The sequence below is a fragment of the Lissotriton helveticus genome, chromosome 8, assembly GCF_964261635.1.
Source record: "Lissotriton helveticus chromosome 8, aLisHel1.1, whole genome shotgun sequence".
In the NCBI taxonomy this organism is placed as follows: domain Eukaryota; kingdom Metazoa; phylum Chordata; class Amphibia; order Caudata; family Salamandridae; genus Lissotriton; species Lissotriton helveticus.
This window is the reverse complement of record NC_136069.1, coordinates 474,633,934-474,659,387: the sequence shown is the minus strand read 5'-3', so window position 1 is coordinate 474,659,387 and position 25,454 is coordinate 474,633,934.

Genomic DNA, 25,454 nt, shown 5'->3' with positions numbered 1-25,454 from the left:
AAAAGGTCTGTCCTTCCATATGTGTGCCCATCTATATCCAAACATATTCAACCATTTGCACACCTATCCACCATATATCCTTCCATCCATCATTTCATTCCTCCATCCCTCAATCCACCCTTTTACTCACCCATCCATTATTCATATACCCACCCTTTCACCCCATCCATCTGTACAATCATCCATCCATCCACTCTTCCACCCAGCCATCCATTCACTTACTCATCCATCCACCCATTCACTTACTCATCCATTCACCTAGTCATTTATCCTTCCACCCATTCACCCTTTCAGTCATTCATCCTCCTTTTCTCTCTCCATCCCCCTTTCACTTATCCATCCATCTACCCACCCACTTACTCATCCATTCATTAAACCATCCATTGATCCTATTACTCATCCATTCTTTCACTCATCCAACCATCCGTTCACTCATCCATCCACCCTTTCACTTCACTCATCTATCCATCCTTTTGTCCATCTACCCCCTTTCACTAACTCATCAATCCTTACATCCACCCTTTCACTCATCCATCCATTCACCAGTTCACTTATCAATTCATCCACCCATTCACTTGCCCATCATCTACCCTTTCATGCATCCACCCATCCATCCCTTCACACACCCATCCACCAATTCACTCACCCATCAGCTGCCCTTTCACTCATCCATCCATCCTTTCACACACCCATCCACACTTGTACCCATCCATCTACCCATCCACCCATACATCCATCTATTTACCTTTTCTCTCATCCATACTTCCATTCATTCACTCATCCATCCATCCTTTCTTTCATTATCTATCCATTCCCCCTTTCATTCATGCATTCGTCCTTTCAGTAATCCATCCAGCCATTCAGACATTCCTTCACTTATTTACTCACCCACCTTTTCACATAATGAGCTGAGCCTTTGTCTGCAGAGTTGCAGGCAGAAGAGGCCCATCAAGAATGAACTACAGCAAGGGGTGAGGTGGTGGAGAGTTCACTATGCCCCTGCACATAGGCAGACTGAAAACGTAGAAGTCATTCATGATGCACAGTGCCAGGATGTGAGGTTACTGTAACATGGTGTTGTTTCCAGGGCTTTAAGCGGTATAAAAAAACTGGGGGGTCTCTTCAAAGGGGGTGTTTGACGTAATTAAGAGCGCAGCTTAAAACACCTAGGCTAAAAATCTGCGTTTAGCATAGTGTTCCGCCTCACTGGTATTATGTTGTCTCTGTCATTGCATCCAGATATATAAATACAGCAAGTATCATTACACCTCAGCAAGCCAGGACTATTGGCTTTGTCAATGGTTGCTAGTTCCTTAAAAAAAAAAAAGGAGCAACCATGGCTTTGTTGAATACAATATTGAAAATACTTCAGTTCTAAAATGACAGGACAGTGAGAGAACGATAACCCGTTCTTTTTAACTTATTTTACAGGCTTCTTTGAATGAAGTGTTTTCTAACGTTGCGTGGGCGTTTTACTTTTTATCAAACAGAATGCCCTTCTGTACCCTGAGGCAGGAGGAGCCCGCCACATGGTGTCACACCCCTGACTGCCCCATTGTCATTCAGTAAGTGGCAATCAGCGGCATACTGAATGACAATGGGCGGGAGGGGCTGCTCTTGTGCTCCTGGAGGAGCGCGAGGCGCCCCGTCAGGGGGCGATGAGGCCTTTCACAGGGGAGCAGCGCTGCTCCCTGTGATGGCCAAAATTACAGACAAAAGCCTTAGGGACAGTCGGTGGAATTTACGGATTGTTGGTCACCCTAGACTGTGCGCGGCGCCCCTGGCACCACATTACGGCGCACCGGGGTGCCGCGGCGCACAGTTTGGGAACCACAGGGTTAGAGTGTGGCAGGCAGGTAGAAGTCATATGAAAGTTGAATGTCTAGTGCAACTTATCTGTGGCCTACGTTCTTATTATACATGGTGAAACCTTACAGCTTATTAAATCAAACACAAGAGAGTGATTTGCCTAGCATCACGCAATTTGGTGAACCTGGGAAGTTGGGATTGATCCCAGGTTTTCAACTTCCACAATGTTCATTTCAGTCATTAATTGAATATCTCCTTATTTCTCCTGTTTTACATCAAAGGTTAATACTTTGTTTTTAATTCTTGGCAGTTGAGGTTGGAGCATGAGTGACAGTCAAAGACCACACGCAAGTCAATTGTTATGTGCACCCTACAAATGGCACAGATTCTTATTACACGTGGAACAGCATCAAAGTTGATTAAATTACACAAAAGAATTATATGCCTGCCACTCACAGCTAAGCCACATTTCAGCTTCCATTCATTGCTGTATGCTCATAAATGTACATAGACCGATGTACGCATGCTACACTTGTCAACTTGAATCGATCATTTCATGTTTGGTCAGTACCACAGTTTGATGCACACTTATTTTACAACTTTTAGAAACTGCGGGTTAGCTTCTTTCCTTATTCATGCTGCAAATGTGCATTTTTCACATCGAATAAGGGTTGTCTCGCATAATCCAGCTTGCTCCTGCGTGACCCTAATATTTCAGAATTGTGCCGAAGTATCTAAATCCATCACACCACATCAGAAAATGATTTCCAAACATTTGAAAGTATGTGCTTTATTTACCAGTTCAAATCACAAAATTTTGAAAGTAAGAAAAGTTGCATTTTTTATAGCTCTGAAAATTTGAGAGCCATATATAGGCTGAGTTAAAGTTTGCCAAGTTGTTACCCTGCTGGGTATGGCTGTTTTTGTTCTTTGGCCTTCGCCGACTTACCTATGGCAGCGATGCTGCATAGTTTGAGATTACTGTATCATTATACAATAACACAGGGTAGCTTTGTTGTGAACCATGCTCTTAGGTCTGGCAGCCTGATTTAATTCAGAGCAATACTATGTACGGGATGATGTTACATCATCATGAAGGAGTAACTTAGCTGTCAGGAGGGGGAACTACTAGGTGAAATACATGGCCCACAAATCTCCCTCTGGAGGGACCAGCCCTGCCCTCTCCTAAGTGCTAGTTTTTGGTGCCACAACTCCCGCTGCACGGGACACATTGTCATAAAAGAATAACTTTGCTGCCTGGAGGGGGGACTAGGAGATGGACTACCGAGCTCAGAGTCCTCTTTCATGAGAGACCAGCCCGCCCACACCTTAGCGCTATTTATTAGTGCCACCACTTCTGCTGCTTGGAACACGCACAGGATGTACCCGGGCCTAGCTCAGGCCAAGGGGGAGCTTGTCCGTGCCAAGAAGAGGCAGGGGAGGGCTCTCCTCCTTGGGTTTGTCATTTGAGGTGATCTGCATTTTTTATTCTACACAAGATCTCATTGCAAATTGATACCACTGATGTTTAGGTGAACCAAGTCCTTCTTGAATCTCACTCTGAATTTGAATATAGTGTTGTATACTTAACCTGATTCTATGAATTAGTTTGTTAAAGTGTAACTTTTCCATTTTCAGTGCAAGGAGTTAAACTAGTTTATCTGGGAACCGACTAAAAGTGTTTTCAGTATTTTAATATTTTTAAACTACTTATGTAATATTATTTTTAGAGAATATATGCTACTCAAGCTTCTCCAGATATAACCCAGAACTGTATAATTGCCAATTTCAGAATTTTTTTTTCATTAATATTAATTAAGGCACCGTGCTCTGTTTTGCATGCTATTCTGCTGCCTCCTCGTAAAATGGGTAAAATAAAGATAGCAGAAATTTCTTTGGGTGCTTCTGCCTAGAAGAGGTCTGCTAAATGAACCATAGAGAATTGTACGTTAAGGGACTCTGACGTCCTACTTGAGGAAGTTGAGCACATTTAAATCATGAAAAGTCTCCTTGTAATAGGCCTCCAAGTAAAAAACCCAAAATAGCTACACTAGTTGAAAGAAAATGTCCTTAAAATGGGAGCAATAATCGAGTGGTCAACTGTGTTGGGGACCATAGATCCAGCTGTAGCACTGAATCTAGACAGAGAGCATCTGATGAAGACACACTATCTCCAAATACTCCTTGTGTTCCAATAGAATCTAATGACATTTTTACTAATTGTTTTGCTCCCCTTTACTCAAGTACCTAGTGTATTGAATATATAAACTGATACAAACAAAGGCGAAGAGGGTGAAATAATCCAATTAAATGTCCCCAAAAATGACCTACTTGCTAAGATCAAAATTGACTGCCCCTTGCAATACTCAAGATGTAACATGACCCACTTCTAGCAGCCGACTAACTAAAAGTTATAACACTGCTGCCTATCTGAGAGGCCATTCTAAGATGCAAGCTTCACCATTGGCCCTTAACATAGGAAACCTCTTCAACCAGAATTCAGACAGCATATGGGAACTTTGCCAACTAGTCAATCTCCTCCTCATTTAGAAGATGCTGTGAGATTTGGACGTAATATAGCACAACGTCATGTTTTACCTGGTATTCAAATCCCTCCAAATTCAGAGGATGTTATGAGGCCTAGGTCTAATTTACGAAGATGTCAGGGTCCATCCCTCCAGATTGTGTATATGGCTAAGGTCCCAAAACTTGCCTTCCAAGTTAGAGAAATGGCGATTGTTTGGTCAATACAACAATACTCTGGATAAGAGAGGTCCCTCACTGTTATGATGTGATCCGATCCGATATTGTCAAAGCATTAAGACATTCTGATGATTATATCAGGTAGGTGGTGAAGAGGGAAATGTTAGCTAATGGTTTGGTACTCCACTATTATGCATATTAGACCCATACGCCATATGGTATAAGAACACTAAAAACGGATGCAACCAGGTTACGAAAGCAGCGCAGAGCAAGAGTTCAGTACTAGTCAAACTTAAATTCATATGCTATGAAGCAGATATTAACCCGTTGTTTGTGAAGGAACATTTAGGCACAAAGCCGACCAAAATATTAATGTTATTTGCTTTCATGGACTAGCGGTGTACAAGAGTTGCCTCCTTACCAAAGTGACTAAAGAAATTAGTCATAACACAGCATGCTGTGGAGTGTCCCCAGAAAGAAGGTCGAGGGTTGGGCTAGTGGAGTTGTCCCTAAACAAAGCAGCCTACACCAAAGTTGCCATGTAGGGGCTTAGAACAACTCCTCAGACTGCGATAAAAAAAAAGCTTTAATGGAGATCAAGGGCAAGATCCAAGCTCCAAAATGCCTTCTTGATTTAAATGTTCGGGTTTGAAGTATACAACTATACACATTTTGCATTCATTGCCCAGGAAAGATGTGAATCCTGCTGAATATTTTTCAAGAGAGCCATTGCAATGCCCTGGTACCTTATTTTGGACAGCGGAGGCCCAAATTAATTTTTTTTTAAAATCGAGCTCACCAGCTGCCATGTGTTTAGAACAAACATTATTACTCATCATTGTTGGAACCAGCACTCTAGACCTCAAACTAGAGACAGTGAGTATTTGAGGTACAAATATGTAAGAGATGAACTTTCAGTGACTCAAGAAGGCCTAATTTACTTAGGTACACTAATTGTTATTCCCGAGAGTCTACAACAACAGGTGATCGATGTCGCCCAAGAGGGACATTGAGGAATAGATGCCATCAAGAAAGCGCTCCTTGACCGAGTCTGGTTTCCCTATTTTGGCAAAAGGGTTGAAAAAGAATTAAAGACTTGTCATATATGCAACTGTCTTTCATCTCAAGTTATTGAGCTACCTTTGAACATGTCAGTATTGGCACAATATGCTTGGGAGAGGATTGCTGTTGACTTCTTTGCTCCTCTGAGAGTGGACATAATCTTCTAGTCATTGTTGAGGAATACTTCCACTTTCCATTTTCTGAAGAATTTTCATGCATTTCACATGGAGAGGTTATTCAAAGATTAGATTGCATCTTTGCAACATGAGGTGTATATGTAATCTTAAAATCTGACAACAGCCCACGTTTTAATAGTCGGGAATTCAAAGACTTTCTAACTCACCCCAAAATAAAGCATCAAAAAACACTCTTCTGTGGCCCCAGGCCAATGGCCTGGTACAACAGTTCATGAGTACTCTAACTAAAGCTGTTCAGTGTGCTGCATTGGAGAAGCTCAGCCTCAAAGTTATTTTAAACACTATTCTTTGAGCTTACCGTTTGACCTGCCACTCAATGACAGGTGAATTTCTACGCCTCTCATGTTTGGAAGAGCCATGATTACCGCGCTTCCCCAATGGACCAAACTCAGATCCAAGAATGAGGAAGACCTTCATACTACGGACTTTAGTCTCAAACTGAAAATGAAAATATATGCTGACAGGCGACATCATGTGAAAGATGTCACCTTAACAAAAGGAGATCGAGTGCTTGTCATAAAACAAAGAAAAAGAAAGTCTAATGCTCCTTTTGAAGCTGGACCATTTACCAACACTAACACCAAAGACATGGTGACTGCCCAGCATCCTGGGAAGTCCCTTACGAGAAATCAGTCTGGTTTTAGACATGTGGCCCATCATTCACCAAACATCGATCTCGATGTAGAGACTGGGTCACGACAGACTGTTGATGAATCTGTATCTTCTGATGATTCCATCTCACCTGTGCAGATCACTGAAACTTCGACTGCCATTTCCCAGTTTCCACTAACCAAATCGGGACATGTGATTCATAAGCCACAACAATTAATTGAAAAATTATAATTGCCTGTATATCTATGATAATTTGTGTGTTTATTCATGTATTTATTTGTGTATATATTTATTTATCGATTTTGAAAAGTTGTAAGTCCAAAAATACTTTATTTTTATTTCCAAGAAATACATTCTTACAGAAATATTGCACATTTCCCAATTCATTAGCATAAATAACTTAAAATCTTGCACAATCAGTGTTACACTACTGCTACTCACAGATAAATTAGTTTCACCCAAAAATTGCTTCAGTTTATAAGGGATATAGCTGTATAAACATTTCATTCTCTCACACTAAAACTGTATAAGAAGTCAACGTTCTAAAATCACACATCCATTAAAAAAAAGATTTAAGAAATCATTTTACTCAATAAAAACATTATAAAGAGCCATATGTATAGCAGCTTGTCATAACTACAAGATAACTAAGGTGGAGGATAGCCTAATCGGAGATGTAATAAATTTGGCAACATCCTGATCTAAGGCCGCATTTCTCTCAACAGTATTACATACTTTTTGAAAATGGGTAGGAGAATCTTCTTCCTTTCCTTTCAGAAGAAATAAGCAGTCCATCAATAAGTGACTCACTGAGTATTTCCTACCTCGCTTACAAGGGCATTGACCATAATTCTCTGCTATTTCTGTTTTTAGTCCTGGTAAATGCCAATCGGGGTCAACACCTACCCTCAGCCGCAGAATTTAATTTCTTAAAAACATATCTGGAATTGTGTACAAAAATGGAAAAAGGTCTATACTCTCCTATGAAGCATGGAAAGGAATACCTTACCTTTAAGAAACTGAATGTCTTCCCTCCAACTGGTTTCAAGAGCATATTGCCTGAGGGTGCCCTTTATTTGGCTGATTTGTACAGTTTACATGTCCGGCACTCCGAGTCGCTTAAGAACTCAAAATATCTCGGGTAAAATAAGTACTGACAGCCGATCAACAGGAGTCCCATTTTTAATTGAAAAATAAACATGTAAGGCTCTGGCGTCGCCAGAGCACTCCAGGCTACAGATCTGAGCTCCCCCCTTAGCCTTGAACAATCGGATTTGTAGGTAGATCGAGGAGCAACTTCAAAGACCTACCTTCTAGGCCTTCCCATTAGACCAGTCTATCTATTCCCAGGAAGTCTGCTCCATTAAAAAAAAAAAAATCATGCACATTGAGTAGTTCCGTAAGTGTTTAGTGAACACAGCCTCAAGGCCGACAACCCTGAGGTTCGGCGGCATAAGCGGTCGATTCGAACATTATATAATCATACATTCAGTTGGTGATGTGAAGAGGTGGGTCTGTAGAGTTTTTTCACTTTTTCGTGCGTAGTATGTGTGAACCCATGGGTATAGGGCCATGCTAGCACCCATCGGTGTCTGCAAGTGAATTGAGGCCGGTTCGATACGCGTGTGATATGAGGAGGAGTATCAGAGGAGCACGCCTCCTAAGGGGACGTGGGGCAGTATCAGTGAGGGATGAGGCCAGTCAGCAACCTAAGCGTGTCGGCGAGCGAACATCTATACAGTTTATCCACTCTGTTGAGGGTGTTTGGTGCTTGTACTTGTAATCAGAAAGGGTCATTCCAGCCATGGCTGTCACTCTCGAAGGCCCCATGGTGTTGTATGTATAATATCCAGCTTGGAAAGGTCTGGTCCAAAGGGGAACGGGACCAGTGTATCAATAAACTGTAGAACAGTAACATGAAAAATATATACTAGAGGGGAAAGGAATGGAGGTAAAGAGTGCCATGGATGTAAGAAGGGAAGTGCGGCGACAATGCGGCGGTAGTGGTCCAGCGGGCGAGTAGGCAAGAGAGTATGGCAGGTGGCTCGCCTGCATGCCAAGTGTTTAAGGGGGGGTCACCATCTTGGGGGTGTGGTGGGCATGGTAAGACAGTATTTGTTGTGTGGCAACCGGTGGCAGAACCCCCAGTGAAGGTTGGACGTGTGGGGGCGTGGACGCGGGAGGGGCAACATGCTCGCCAGTGCGGGTCAGGCAGGTTCGCAGCATGTGGCGATCAAGGCATGGTGGACATGTGAGCAGGGAGCAGTGCGGTATATGTGAAGATGCAATTGCACGCTGGCGGTGGGGAGGAGGAGAAGGAAGATCATATGAGTGGTGGGTCCCGTTGGGTGTGGTAGCGTCTCATGGTGTCCATTGTGAGGAAGGGGGGGGCAGTATGCGTCTCCTTACGTTATACCCTGTTCCACACACTTCTGTTGAAAGGACTGGAGGATGTCATCCCAGTATTGTGCAATCGGAAATTTCCTACTCTTGCCCAGTTTGTGAGCGATAGGCACCAGTGACGAATGTGTGGGGGTATGGTATCTTTCCATCGCTTGGTAAGCAGTCGTTTGGCCGTGATTAGGCCAAGATCCCAGTACCGGGCCGGGACTCTGTTCAGCCGCGTGCGTTTGTATAATCCCAGTATGCAGGCCTCCCAAGTGCGTGGTACTTGTTCTTTGGTGTAATGCGTAAGCAGCGTGGTTACCCCATCCCAATAGAGTTGAAGGGCAGGACAGAGCCAGAGCATGTGGAGGAGGTCTGCTCCCACCAAGGAGCAGCGGCTGCAGGCAGTGTCTGTGACCAAAAAGTACCTATTTATTTTGTCCGGGGTTAGGTACGCACGGTGAAGTATGTATAGTTGTATGAGTTTGAAGCGAGGGTTTCGTGGGAGGTTAACTGGGCCAGCCAGGATCATCGCCCACTCCTTATCCGTCCAATCCCTCCCCCTGTCCGTCGCCCATTTCTCCCTCAGTTGCGCAGTGATGGGATGAGTGTGAAGAAGGAGAGCTTGTGCTAGCCAATGGATTATGTGCATGCCATTGCTCATGACATGGAGGTATTGCATAAAATGGTGTGTGGGCAGCTCATCAGAGATGTCGCCCCAGGCGCCAGTCAGCGTGTGGGTGAGGGACGCGTGTAAGAGGAACTGCCCAGCTGGAAGAGATGTATCTTCTATGAGATTGGCGAAGGGGAGGAGGGCGCCATCAGAGTACAGGTCCCCTAGTGTTTCCACTCCCGCTGCGGTCCAGCTGTCAAGTTTCACGGCCGTCAGGGCCCCCGCTGCAGTCGGGGTGCCCAGTAGAGGGAGTATTGTGGCATACGGTACTTTCCCCCGGGTTAGGCGCAGGCAGCGGAGGAAACATCTGCGCGCCACCGCAAGATACAGTTGCGAAGGTCGGGGAGTCTGGGTCAGCGGGTGAAAGAGGACTTGGATCTGTAGCTGGGACCAGACAGCGGTGTCCGTGGCGGTGTCTCCCAGGTTCTTACCACCTAGCCATCCCGACACCCATTGCATTTGCGCCGCTAGGTAATATAGTTCCATGTTGGGAACAGAAAGTCCCCCCGTCTCGGTAGGCATATATAGTTTCGCCAACGCAATGCGCGGCCGGCCCTTATTCCAGATCAGGTCGCGCAACAGGGTTTCGAGATCGCGAAACACCCGGTTAGGGACATAGGATGGAACGTTGGCAAAGTAGTACAGTAGCCGTGGTAGGACTATCATTTTTATTAGGGCTACGTGGCTGGGGACGTTCAGTGGTAACGTTTTCCAGAACCCTATTTGTGATCGGATGGATGTGATCGCTCGCATCAGGTTTCCCTCCAGTATATCGTCAAGGTATCTGAATGTCATGGGATACCATTGTAGTCTCTCGCCACCGATGTGTATCGCGCTCTCGGGAGCATTCGGGTCGAAGGAGTAAGCCCCTGATTTGGCCCAATTTACTTTCAAGCCCGACACTTCCTCAAAGTTGCAAAAGATGTCAGTCAGGGACGCTGGAACATCACTCAGGTCTTTGATATAGAGGAGGAGATCGTCCGCATACAATGATACCGCATGCAGGCCATCTGCCATCGGTATGCCCCACTCCGCCCCTCGGGATCTGAGTGTCGCAGCCAGGGGTTCTACAGCCAGAGCGAACAGCAGGGGCGACAGGGGGCAGCCCTGCCTGGTGCCCCTCTGTACTCGTATTGGGTCAGAGAGCAGTGCACCAGTGCGGACGCGGACCGTGGGCCTGCGATATAGGAGGCCAACCATGGTCTCATAATCATCCCCCAGTTCAAATTTGTCCATGACTGCTCGTAGGTAAGGCCATTCCACCGAGTCAAACGCTTTCTCCAGGTCTAGTACCAAGCACCCGGTGCGCGGCCATCGGCCTGTAGCGTACTCTTGTACGCGGAAAAGACGGCGGATGTTATGGGACGTGTGGCGTGTCGGTACAAACCCATTCTGGTCGTGGTGTACCAGCGCGGGTACCATAGGGGCTAGTCGTCTGGCGAGTGTGGAAGCGAGAATTTTATAGTCCGTGTTGAGGAGGGCTAAAGGACGGTAGGATCCCATGCGTTCGCCATCTCTGTCGGGTTTAAGCAGGGATACAAGGGTGGCTTCATCAAGTGTCGGGGGCAGGGAGAAGTCGTCTGGGGCAGCAGCGTACATTTTCAACAGGCGGGGGATAAGGATGTCCGAGGCGGCCTTGTAGAATTCGGCTGTCAAGCCATCCGGTCCTGGAGACTTGCCATTCGCGAGATTGAAGATAGTGTCGCGGAGTTCCTCGGGGTCTAAAGGTGCCCCAAGGTCCTCTTGTTGCGCCGCCGTTAGGGCGGGCAGTCGCAAGGGCAAGAGATATTCGGTTATGTCAGCCAATGGGACACGTAGCCTGGAACGGTACCGCCCCGAATAGTGACCAACAAATGCTTTGTGTATTTGGCTCTGGGTGTAAAGTGTACCACCCCCTCTGTCTGTATTGCTGAGATGGGGGTCGAACGGTCCTCCCGTGCGATCAGCCATGATAACAGTTTGCCAGGCCTATCACCTTGACGATGCACGCGGGCAGAGTGTGCCGCGAAGTTAACGTTACGTAGGCGGTCCAAGAGGCGACCATGTTCCGCCCTGGCCTCGGACAGTCTAGTGCTCTCAGCCCCCTCCGCTGCGTGTTCAAGGTCCAGTAGCTCAGTTTCCAGGCGCGTTAGGTCTTTTTCAAGCTGCCGCCGTATGTGCCCCTGTGTACCTAGACATATTCCCCGGGTCACCACTTTGAACGCGTCCCATTCGGTCTGTGGAGAGGACACCGTGCCAGCATTGAGTTCAAAGTATTGAGCCGTCTGTGCGAGTAGAGAGTCACGAAAGGTCGCGTCTAGCAAGAGGTCCGGTTGGAGGCGCCAGGTGGGGATAGGCGGGTGAGGGTTGTCCCAAACAATCGTCAGTGTGTGGGGGTTATGATCTGAGTGTGTGCGGCCCATATATTGTGAGTCCTTGACTAGCGGGAGAAGATCAGTGGTGATCATGTAGCGATCTAAGCGTACATGTAGCGCATGCGCACCTGACCAGTACGAGTATGTTCGAGTTGTGGGGTTGCGCGTCCTCCAAGGGTCTTGTAGATCCCATTGCAAGGCCCAAGTGAGGAGAGTTTTCGTGGTGGAGTGTGCCTGTGCATTGACCGGGGGTGCAGAAGACCTGTCTAGGTCCACATCTAGGACGCAGTTGTAGTCGCCCCCAAGAATCCATGGGATTCCATGCCAGGACGCCAGCGTCGTGGAAAGGCTGTCGAAGAATTTGCCCTGTTCAGTGTTCGGGGAGTACAAAGAGGCAAGTACCACAGGGTGTCTGCAAGTTTGCCTTGGGCTATCACATATCTACCCTCTGTGTCAATCTGTGTGTCAGTGACCGCCCACGGGGTGCCCGGCCGGACCCATATGAGTGTCCCGCGAGCAAAGGAGGAGTACTCTGTGGCATAAAGTTGCCCGCGCCATCTGCGGCGCAGTGCGTGTACCTCCACCCTGGTAAGGTGCGTTTCCTGTAACAGTGCTATGTGAAAAGTGTGGCGTTTCAGATAAGAATAGATTTGATAGCGCCTCGACGGTGTGTGCATGCCCCTGACATTCCATGTACATATCTTGATCTCAGCCATATTCAACATTTCGGCAAGAAGTACCCGCCCCACCCTCCACTCGTCCCCTAGGGGAGAGCCTCCACTGGTCTCCAGGCCCCCTCTTCCCGCCCAGACCAGTCATAAGTACCAGCACACTAAGGAATAGTCCAGGCAAATCTCCAAGGGTTAGGGTGGGATAAGAGTCAAAGTGTCCAAACATTTCAAAACAATGACAAATACCAAAAGGTCGGCTTCGTAACGTGAAGCCGTCCAAACACACCAAAGAGGCAAGAAAGCAGTGCTCAAGTCTAGGGGGTAACGTGTGCTAGTTGCAGGTTTAGAGGTTTACGTGTTCAAGTAAGGGAAGGGGATCATTGGGCCTCCCCTGGGCCATATAGTATGTACTCCAAGCAGCCAAAGTCAGTACTCGGGGAAACAGTGCCGCCCTGTGTTGCAGGGCCTCTATATGTCTGCTTAGGCGAGGGGGAGAGGGAAGCAGACCTCGCACCCCAATGTCTCGTAGCAGGAAAGGTTGCAGATGGGAGGGGCAGCGGTTAGGGAGGATAGAGGAGGAGATGTCGTGGCAAGTTCCCATCGCCACCTTACCTTTTTAGCGTCCATGTGGCTGAGGGTATACTCACTGCATCAAGGTCACCCCATTCACCACCGGGGCAACAGGAGACATCTCGAGCGATGGCCCTCAGTCACAATGCTCCAGCGCTCATCCGATCCCCAGGGCCGTCCCCGTCGCCCCGGCAGGGTCTGCCAGGGTCACTCGTGTGGTTTCAGTGGGGCAAGTCAGCTGTCTGCGGTGTGATATCCGGCAGGTCCACGGACAGCTTGGAGTCTGGTAGTCCGTAGATAGCGTCATCATCGCTCGGCTCTGTCTGTAGGTTGGTATCTTGGATGACGTCTGAATGCGGTGAATTGCTCAGCTGGGAGACTCTCCGGAGCGCATCCCGTTGTTCCTGGATCATTTGATCCGCTGGTGGGGAGTGGCGTGCCGCTTCTTCTGGGCGGCGGGCCTGCCGATCCCTATTTCTTCAACGACGCCGCGGTCCACGTGCACGCGGTCTCGTTTCATAGCTCTGTGCCTGCCTGGGTCTCGTGTCCGTGCCACTGTCGAGCCAGTCACTGACCTCTTCAGGAGTGTTAAAGAAGTAGGTCTTGTCTCGTGCCACCACCCGTAACTTCGCAGGAAAGAGCAGGGAATATTTGAGGCCTACCGTGCGTAGACGTCGCTTCACTTCCAGGTAATCGTGTCTTTGACGTTGCACCCGGACAGTGTAATCCGGAAAGAACATCACGTTGGCATTATCGATACAAATGTCTCCGATTCGTCTAGTTTCTCTCAGGATCGTGTCCCGGTCCCGATAGTTCAGTATCTTGAAGAGTAGCGGTCTCGGGTTTGAGCCAGTGGTGCATGGCCTCGTGGGTACACGGTGTGCTCGTTCCACCCCGAAGTAGGGCGAGAGCGCACCCTCGGGTAGTATGTCCCTCAGCCAGTCCTCCACACGGGCAGGATGGTTGCCCTCCCATTTTTCCGGGACCCCCCACGAGCCTGATGTTGTTGCGTCTCGTCCGTCCTTCCGCGTCCTCAGCGCGGTCTTCCAGGAACTCCACTCTGCTCAGGAGGTCTTGTACCTGCTTATCCGTTTGGGTGACTTTGGGTTCGAGTTCCGTCACTTGTCCTTCCAGAGTCTTGGTCCGGTCTGTCAATTTCCTGTGGTCCTCTCTCAGGTGGGTGAAATAGATGGCGACGCTGTCGATCTTGGATTCCAAGGACGTTCTGGTCAACTGGAGCGACTGTTCCATGCGCTCCATAGCTGCCAGCACGCTGTCTAGCCTTGTGGTTACTTGGTCGGCAGCCATCTTGTTTAGCACTTTGACAGTCTTCCCTTTCGGCGGGGCCCCTCCAGTCCCAGTGCGAGTCCTCACCCCTCCGGACATGTGCAGGGTTGCCCGGCCAGCAGCGCAGTTCGATTCACAGGAGGATGTGGCGTTCTCGGACTGTGATTTTGGTGGTGCCTGAGGCTAGCAGCACAGCGTTGCCCGCGGCAGTTCCCCCATGAATGGCCAGCCGGCGCCCCACGCATCGGTCGCGGCTGCCCCCAGAGCAGGTCGGTGTGGCAGCGTTGCGGGGCAGACACCCGCTAATAGTCCTCAGAGGGCAGACCTGGACCAGAACCCCCGCTCAGTGTCCCCTGCGTCCTTGATGGTGCCGAACCCTCGACAGAAGTGCAGCTGGACAACTCTCACCAGGGCCTCACCTGCCAGCCGAGTATATGGAGTCTGGGGGGAGCTTTCAGTATGCGGATCTGGGCAGCGTCTCCACCAGTAGAGTGTGTGCCCCGCAGTGGGCGAACAGCTCCAGCAGGTTCTTGGCGTCTCCTCCACGTGAGCCCCGGCGTCTGTCTCGGGCCCTCAGCAATATTCGCCGCTCGCCGCGGCAACGCAGGCGTGTGAGGAGGGGTCTCGCCGGGTGGTCCCGGTCCCTCGGCAAGGCTCGGAGGGGGGGCCCGGTCAAGTGGCTCCCCCGCTTCACCGGTGCTCCGCCGGTAGTGTCTCGGGAGTCGCGTTGTCACTGGGCGCGGCGTCAGGCAGCCAAGCAGTCGCGCCTCACGCCCAGATCGTCAGCAGTGTGGCGGCCGTGGTTTGCGGGCCGGGTTTCCGCTTTTTTCCAACCTGGGCTCTCCGCAGGTATCCAGCAGCAAGGTGGAGCTAGGATCGGGGCTGCTAGAGGGCTCCCATGGCTCGGCGGCGGTGGGTAGGGAGGCTGCGCACGCTAGAGTGGGGGCCGCATGTTGTGGCCTAGGCGCTGGGCCCGAGCCGCGTCCTCTCGTGGTCCCCCCGCCGGCCGGGAAGCAACAAGTCCCGCAAGAGGGCCGCAGGAAAGGCCGTTGTAGACCGCGCCGGGTCTTTGACATAAAAGTCGGCTACAATGCCGAAAACAGCTCCAGGAAGGTCAGCCTGCAATTTCGGGCGGCTGCGATGAAGTGTGGTGGAGAATCGGCCCAGGGAAGGGGAGCTCAGCTCGGAGCTCTACCCTATGGCGACCTCCGCCATTGCGTGCCTAGCCACGCCCCTCAGGAAGTCTGCTCCATAAAGGGCCTGGGGGATTAATTTGCCCTGAATAACTTTCTTTAATGGTTCAAAGATGTAGCTGCCATATTTACGATCAGATTTTTTCAGGCCATTCACTTCTGCTGCCAGTACTAGTTTCCGGGAAGCCATACGCTTGTCCCATCTCAAATCATCAGAGAAGATCATACACAGATGCTTATACTATCTGACCTGCTGTAGCTGCACATCACCTAAAAACCAAGTGAATTTCTTTTTAGAGAAAAACGGTGTCTTTGTCTTGTCAACATTCGTTGTTAATTTGTTTTCAAGACAATAGGTATTCAGGGCATTTAATTTCCGTTGGAGCCCTATAGACGTAAGTTTTATTACCACCAAATAGCCTGCATGCAAAAGGCAACTAATGTGCCTATCCACTATCTTTGAAGAATAACTATGAGTACCACTTAATGTCAAGGGGAGATCCACAATGAGCAAACTAAACTGCTGGGGTGCCAACACACACCCCTGCCGTAAGCTGTTCACTACTCGAATTACCCTCGATAGGCTGCCGCGCCCATCCAGGTCGACTTGGACACAAACATCTCTATGAAGCTTCATCACAAGATCTAACAAGGCTTCAGATATATTCCACTGCTGAAGTTTGCACCACAGTGTACTTCTGTCCACCCTGCCAAAAGCTGCTCAGAAGTCAGCAAAGCAGCAGCAACGTCCACCTACTGATTTCTTTCACTTCCTTGTGACTCCCCACAGCGTGAAACAATGGTCCATCATTGAGATGCTTTGGTGTGAAGCCTGCTTAATCCACAGGGATCAGTTCAGTGTCAAAAGTCCAGGGGGGGCAGATGTTTTAATAATGTTTGCACAAAGAGTTTGAAGGGAATGTCAGGAAGGGAAATCAGATGATAATTAGAGGGCTGATTAATTTTGCCTTTTTTTGTGAATGGGCTTCACTATGACTCCTTACCATGAGTCTGGGAGGATGCCTGTGTGAGTCACCCACTGAATAAACCTACTTAAAATTAGTGCCCATTTTCTGGGGTCTTTCATTAATATCACAGAAGGTAACCCATCCAGACCAGCAGCCTTAGAGACTTTCAAATTACTAATTATTTCAGACAGCACTTATGCCATCTGGGTGCATACAACCACTCATGCCTCCATGTCAGAGCTGGCCCGGGCCACAAACAAATTCTCTGAGTTTCCCACACTGTATAGCAAGTAGATGAAAGAATACCAGTCAAATTTGCATATCTAGGCCTCTAGAGAGGATGGAGATGAGAGAGTTACAGAGTTCATTAGTCGCCAGAAACGCTTACTGTTATTATCAGCAATGGCAACTAGCATTAACTCCCAATTCACTCTATAAAACTCTCTTTTTTTCTGAGCTTATAAATTTTGGTAGGCAATTTTTGGTGGCTACCATGACTATTCTTAGGTAGGTATTTCCTGGATTTGACTTAAACCACTGACTACTCCTGTTCACTGCTTTTCTACTCTGCCGGCAATCATCATCAAGCCAGCTGGTCCCTTTGCCTCCTGTACCACTTGCTGGGTGAGGTCCTCCCTTTACTACTTACCTTATTAACCTGCCATACCAATACAATGTATCCCGACCTACTTCAAGGTCCAAATGCTTGATATCAATTTGAGCAAGAGCCTGCAGTGCACCTTCAATAAGTAAAGCACACATGCTCTTGTGATAAACTACCTCTTGGGGAAAAGAGGCATTTGGACTAGGCAGAAAGGCATCTTTGAACTCCAAACTGAGGGCAAGATGGTCATTGAGCCCCTTGTCAAGAACTCTAAAGTTTTTCACCCTATGGAATCAGTGGATTGGAATCAGCACAGAATCAATGAGTAGATTGTTATTGCCATATTTAAAGGTTCTTGCAGCGGGAATATCATCATTGCACCGACCACTCAGGTTCATCAGATTCAATTAGACTAAACAGGAGAGGACCTGTGCCTCCCCTTCCCTGGGACTTTCCAAGAAAACGCAGTCAAATGTTCAATGCAAGCTGCCGTTCTTTCATAGTCATATCAAACTCTTTAAAAGCTGACCTTTCTTTAAAATCATTCCCTACCAACAAGAAGGTGATTGGATAATCACAAGACAACTTCATTAACCAAATTCAGGAGTTCACGCTCGGGCAGAGGGCGAGTTGGAGGAACATACACATTGAGACAAATAATTTGTTTTAACCCCCAACATTAGTTAACAAATCAATTAGGACCCATGCACACATAGGGGCATATTCTCAAGGACTTATCGCCGAGTTATCAGCACATTAGCGCAGCAAAAGTGGCAAAATAATTATCGCCCCATTCTCAAGCTGGTGCAAACTGTCGATATCGCCAGTTTTCCAGCGATAGCTTCTGCAAAAAACATCACAACGGATGAGAGCGACAACTAATGCTAATGATATGAGGAGTAGGCGTTCCTGTGCAAAAACACACGAAAACACCACTTCGCGATATTCTCAACGACCAGCCAGATCTGCGATGTGATCCAAAAACAGGCGATAAGGCGCGTTAACAGCAGGGATTTAACACCTACCTTTTACTGGTGTAAAGCAGGACGACTACCTTCAGTTTGAAAGGGAGCCAAGTCCAGAGCCACATCTGAAGACCAACAGATACTATGGAGCTAATGGTCATGCAGCATGGAGACCCCATAGGGCCACAACACCCAGCACCAAGACCCCCAGGACCACCCCCGGACTACCACCGAAGCAGCGCAGAACAAGACAGCGGACCTTCTGAAAACGCACCAGCCTCAGAGACTAACGCCAGAGAATGTCATTGCCCACTACAGGCTCCAAAGGACAACCATCCTCCGTATCCTGACCGCATTGCCCTCAGGATGACAGTACCAACACAGTGGACAACCAACACTCCCCTCCGCAGACAAACCTGCAGGCTGTGCCGCACCTCCATTGTACTTAGCAGTTGTTTTGGTTTTGCTAATGTTTTTTTTTTCTACTTTTATAGGGATTTTTCCGACCTGGTGTGAGTGAATTGCAGGCCTGTTGAAGATTATCGAGGATTTTTTTAACACGATTGGGCCCATCGCAACTTTTTTCACTTTGGGATTTAGATTTTTATCGCCCTCCCGGTGACTTTATCGTGTACAATTGACGTGTTATCGGGAAACTATCGCATGTTACCACGGTGTTGTGAATAGGACGTTAATACAGAGTTATTTTCCCACGATAGACGGAGATATGAAACATTGCCTTAACCGATTTTGGTGATGATTATCGCACATTCTTGAGAATATGCCCCATAGTTTGGAGCTTTGTTACCTTCCTCCCACATCGGACAGAGACCAAAATGAACAATCCTCCCACTGCTCTTCCTCTTAACGAAGCGCTGGCATTTTGGTCTATGGCAACAAACCCCTCCACTACAGGGCACTCCAATGAGCAGGTTTCCTTAAGAAACAGTACATGATAATTAATTAAAACCTCTCTATAATTTTCCATTTCTATGAATGATTAATTCCATGTACGTTCCATACCAGGACACATCCTTGCATTAGATGCCCTGTTTCCTACCAGTCAATTTCTTAAGCTCCTCCGCCACTCCAAGGGTCGATATGATGATCATGAATATCTTTTGAGGAATGACCCTCCCCTCTCCAGGGGATAAATCCCTGACAACTACGTCTGTGTTTCCTCCTAATCCCATTGTTGTATTCTGCTTTAGGCGTCCGTAGATAGGTTTTCCTGATACATGTCCTCATATAGGCACAATTTGCATTGCCCTTTTATAGGCATAAGATCCCTGTCCTCGTTTAGGAATTAGCCATGCTATCCAAATACAGGCATTGTCACCTACATCCGTCTACCCCAACGTCACAACGAGTTCTTAGAAACCAGACCCTTAAGCTGCTGGGAGTTTCGGTAGCCCAGGATTATTGATTTCTCCGAGAACTCATTTATTATGCATGAACCTCTATTCCTTAAGGGTTCATTCCTGAAGTCTTCCTCTGCCCAACTTTACGTCAATGCTAACATTCCAAGGCCCTTACCAAACATGAATATACCTTCCCTTGCCCAAGCAAGTAGGAGGAGACCTCGACTTTAGAGGAGCCTGTATCCCGGCCTGACGCACTGACAAGACAATGTAATCCCTGCTGGCAGAGAATCCAGCGTCCAGTGTTCTGACTCCATTCGTTGGGTGTTAGAGTTCGCGACCCGGAAAGAGATTCCCACCTCTCTCATTCTCAAGGTATGGAGCTGACTAGAGCCTAGAGGACCTCTTGGCATACAAACTTAGTATACAAACTATAGTACACCAAACTATAGAATAGAGCACCTACTTCTTACCTTGTACTACACTTAGGTACACAGGTGTAGAACTAGTAGAGAACGCATCTTATGAGTACTCGCATTTTTAGCTTATGTTATTTATGAATATAAATATATGTGTCCTAGCTAAAACATAATGCTAGCGCTGTATTATTTCTTTCTACTGCTTACGCTGTACATAATATATCTTGCATACTGTCTTATCATTGTAACAGCTCATATCTCTTACACGAGAAATAAGACTGTTCAATAAATCCTTTTTATTAAAACGCCTGTCTACTCTTTCTGTGTAAATCTGAAGAAACAAAGCATGCATGATTAGCTGAGTGAAACTGTTATCTATTGTTTCCACAATTCTGAGAGTATTCCGATTCTAAAGGGAAACAAAGTTGTCATGTTTATGCGGTTGCCAGAAACTACTCCCTTCTTGTTTTCTGAGGTAGCTGGCACACAAAGTAATTAGGTTTAATATACTTGATAGGGGCATACTGACCTCAGTCCTATGCCAAATCTATAGGGTATATTATTTCAATGCACAGAGCCCATTAGGGAAATAGGAACAACACTACACCATCAAACTCCATGGGGTAAGACTGGTTTTGTTTTCTCAAGTCTAGGGCTCTGGCATTATGGAGTGTTATAGTAACTATACTTTCTTACGACCCATCTCATTTCCACCTGCTCCTTCCAACACCTGTTCTCTACGATACCCCCAGTGGCCTAGCAAGGGAAACCTGATTATATTTTAACCCTCCATGTTCACATAAAAATGGGGTTATCTGGATGAAAGAGCCCTCTCCTAGTTTACCAGTTTCATGCATTGCTTCACTTACTTAAACACAACTAATGGCATTTGTCACAAAAGCTGACCGAGAAGCTTGAATTAGGTTCTTCAGCTCCTCAGATGCAAACAATACTACGGTTAGTTTTCTCCCTTGGGCCTTCCTAAAACCAACCAGTGTCAAAATCTTTGTAGAAATATTCCTTAATCTTTTAATACTGGTGAATACTCTTAGTAGTCTGGATCTATTGAGGGGTCAGCTATCTGTATTTCGCATCTTCCTTTAATGTTACTACCTGAGGAATACCAAAGGCAGTGCATTAGACTTCAGAGCACCACCTATATGGGCTGATGGACTGTCATTTAAACCACCCAAAGATTTTTTTCTATTCAGATCATGACTCCAAAAAGCCGAGTTGGGTGGTAATTTCTCCTTTACGGTCGCCGGTACTTAGGCCTCCCACACAAGTGAGGCACCATTTTTATCGGGAGACCTGGGGGTAAGCTGGGTGGTAGGAAATTTGTGTGAGCCCGGTGATGCCACACTTTCCCACACAAAAATGTGTGAAAAAAACTAATTTTGTCAGCTAAAATTGAGGTTTGCAAGGGATTCTGGGTAAGAAAACGTTGGGGGATCTGCGCAAGCCATACCTCCTTGGAAGCCCCCGAGTGTTTCGTTTTCAGAAATGTGTAGGCTTGGTATGTTTCCCTAGATGGCCGCCGAGCACGGGACCTAAAACCCAGGTGACCTCCCATGCAAAACCAAATAGTTTTGACACAATTATGTGTTTATTTTTGCAGCGTGAGATTTTTGGCACAATATTGCAAAGTAAAATGTGACAGACATTTTTAAGTTTGCAGGACATTGTGGATAAAATAACATGTTGGAATTCACAATAGAGACATCATCATGTACTCCTGTGGGTTAACGATAATATCTACAGTTGGTAGGTTATTCTTAGATGGAATGTACACCTTGGCAGAAAGACTCAAAAGACAAAGATTCCAGCACAGCCATCTATTCCTCAAACACACACACATACTGGTTGGATTTGGCACGACGGGGAGTGACATAAAATTTTATTAACTAGAGATTTCACAAAAATGAAATGCACTGTCAATAATTAAATGCACAAAAAAACGAACCAGTGACTCGCAGCTCGTGAGCTGTAAAACCACGACAAGTCACCAACCGTTTTACAGGCCATTCACACACCTTTCATACGTGATACACACAAGACCATTCACACCACCAGGCACAAAACCAACACATTACAACATTCACAAAAAGGGACAAGGTACACCCTGCTTCAGAAAGACAAAAAAAACAAATATTACTGCACAGCCATCTAATCCTCAATCACACACACATACTGGTTGGATTTGGCATGAGGGTGAGTGATGGTTCAGTATATACAATTGTATTAACAAGTAATTTCACAAAAATGAAATGCACTGTTAATAATTGAAAGGACGAGAAACTGAACCATTGACCCACAGCTTGTGAGCTGTAAAGCCACGACAAGGCACCAACCTCTTTACAGGCCATTCATACACCTACGCTACGTGTGACACATACAAAACATTTACACTGCCATCCGCGGGCCCATCACATTACAACACTCACATCAGCAGACCGCGCCATTCAAGGGCCCATCACTTTCACACGCCCACATTCCTGACACAATAACTACACAAACTGATGGATTGTGTGGAGTGGTGCTCATCTAGCAGTGTGTGTAGTGACCAGCAGCAAGTCACTACTCACACACCACCAGCCGAGCGCCAGTCTACGAACACTGCCAGCCTAGCACCAGTCCACCCATACCACCAGCCAAGCGCCAGTCCACGTACACCGCCATCCAATCGCCAGTCCACGCACACCGCCAGCCAAGCACCAATGCACGCACACCAGCAGCCAAGCGCCAGTCAATGCACACCGCCAGCCAAGCACCAGGCAACACACACGGTCAGCCAAGCGCCAGTCCACACACACCACCAGCCAAGCGCCAGTCCACGCACACCGCTAGCCAAGTGCCAGTACACGCACACCACCAGCCAAGCGCCAGCCTACACATACCGCCATCACATTTAGGATTTTTATTTAAAAAAAACACAAACAAATTGCAAAGCGATACAAATCTACTAACACAAAATCTGAAACTAAATACATTGCACTAATGCCACAGAATACACACATGTTTGCGCACTTCAGCAACCTGACCCCAAACAGGCACAGGTAAAGTACTCTCATCATGGACAGTAGTCAGCATGTACACATCCCACCTGTCCACAAATTTCACAGCTAGTAGTTCATCACTACACAAGGAACTGCACTGACCCCTCTGAAGTTTTTTGCAAACAAGCTCTTTCGGATAACCTTCGTGGTTAGAGCAGATTGTGCCACATGCAAACATGTCCACTTTAAACAATTCCTTAAATAATTGCACAGCAGTGTAGAAGTTATCAAGGTACAAATGGTGGCCTCTGTTAAACAGTCGTCTAACAAGATCCCACACAATTTTCTCAGAAACTCCAAAAGTGGATGGACAACCTGGGGGGTCAATAGTGGAATCTCCACCAGTATACACACGAAAATTAAAAACATATCCTGTCCTACTCTCAGACAACATATACAGCTTAATTCCATAGTGTGCCCTCTTGCTAGGAATGTACTGCCTAAAAACCAAACAACCCTTGAACAAAACCAAAGACTCATCAATAGATATTTCTTTCCCTGGAGTATAGATCTCTGAAAATCGATCTACAAAGTGATCAAGAACAGGCTGAATCTTGAAAAGATCGTCACAGTCAGGGTGAATACGTGGCAATTGCAAAGAATTATCTACAAAATGCAACATGCGTAGCAAAAGTAAATACCAATCACAAGTCATAACTTCAGGAAATATAGCTGTTGCCATCAAGGGGCTGGTAGACCAATATGAAGCCAGGTTTGGCTTCCTTAGCAAAGCCATCAATAAAGTCAAACCCAAAAACTTCTTAATCTCTTCCAGATTCATGGGAGTCCACCGGGTATCTCTAGAGTGGGGAAGACATCCCTTAAGGATAAGAACCCTCACTCACCCGAGGGTGACATGCTTCATCATATGGGTCCTCCTTACCAGTGATGAAACCCTAGTCAAACACTGGGAGCTACTACTTCGGTGTTTAAAGAAGGAGCTCAGAGATGTTTTGAAGGATGGCTAACCCATAAGTGAGGTGATGAATGTAGTGAGGTGTGCAGCGCTGTGTTCAAGAAGGTGTGGGTGACGTTAAAACTGACTAGGTAGAATCACTGCATGACTTTATTATTGTGTTCTACTTGACAGGGTTAAAATACAGAAAAACAGCACAGTGGTATGGATATAGAACCACTGACACTAAATGGTCGACCCCTTAAGGGATGTCTTCCCCAGTTAGGTTCCTGTTATATTGTTTTGAGAGAGGCACAACCTTTTTGCTAATAAACACATATAAGAGACCATCGGTGTATTCTATGGTATTGAAATTATAAGTGGGAACACACACCTAATGGTCTATAAATTGTTCCTCCTAGACCCCTAATCCACGGTAGTTTTTTCTCATCTCTAGAGTGGGGCCTAAGTTTGTCACTGTTGTCCCTCAAAAACTGTTCAGCATACAAATTAGTCTACTCAACAATCTCACCTAAACATTAATCATACGCAAATAACTGAAAAACTGTATAGGCAAAAAAATGTCACAATCCACTCTACACCCTGCGTCACCGCTAAAGGCAGGCAACACCAGCTGCACCACGTGTGGATCAACCAGAGTCCAGCACTTCCAGTAGGAAGCCTAGCAGCCTCAGGCTGCAATCCAGATGCCTCTTACACCATTGGCACAGCAGTATCCTCCTCTAAAACAGGCACTTCATCTGCCCTCACTGAGAGAATCTTCATCATCTGATGATTCCATGTGGAGAGAAAACTCACTGCCAGAATCTTCCCCTACCTCCTCTCCCTCAGACGCACTGTCAGTGTCATAATCCAGCTCAGAGGAAGATTCAAGAAGCATACCAACCACCTGCTGAGCAGTCATTCTACGGCTAGCCATAATGATTACTAATAAAGGTAACTTGTCAAACAAGTCAACAACAACAAACACTTTGTAAAATAAGTAATAAACAAAATGCACCTTTATCAAAAATACCTATACACTCCAAAACGATACCACTCACTTGCCAGAAGCAGCTAAACTCACCACCACGTACTCTGCACAGACACAGTATGGATCAACAATATCCCACTAAAAAAGAAAGAGAAAAGAAAACTACACATAAAACAATGCAAAACACATCACAAAGATTTTCATGCTCAAAACACTAACTAAAGAAGCTGCCACAATGACACCACTTACAAAAAAATTAATTCATACATTACAATATTACTCATTTGGAGTACATACAACAAAAATATTTTTCTTACCAAAAAAATGCAACTACACAAAACTGCAGAACAACCACTGTTGAAACCGCAAACAGGAATCAAAACTTTACACTAGATTTAAAAGGAGAAAAAAAATTACAATCACATATGCAAATAATGCACCAGTCCACCTGCCAAGCTAAGGGGTAGGTGAGCCTAACAGTATAAATTTAATATTCACCCCGCAAAAGAGGAGCAACCCTTGCCTTTGAGGCCACCCCCCAAAACAAAAATTTTAAAAATTCTGGTGTCTAGTGGCTTCTAACCCCTTTGGAGGCAAATGGGCCTAAACACATATTGCTACTCTGCCACCCAAAGAGGGCAGAAATGGCCACAATCATCCTCCTATAAAGGGGAGC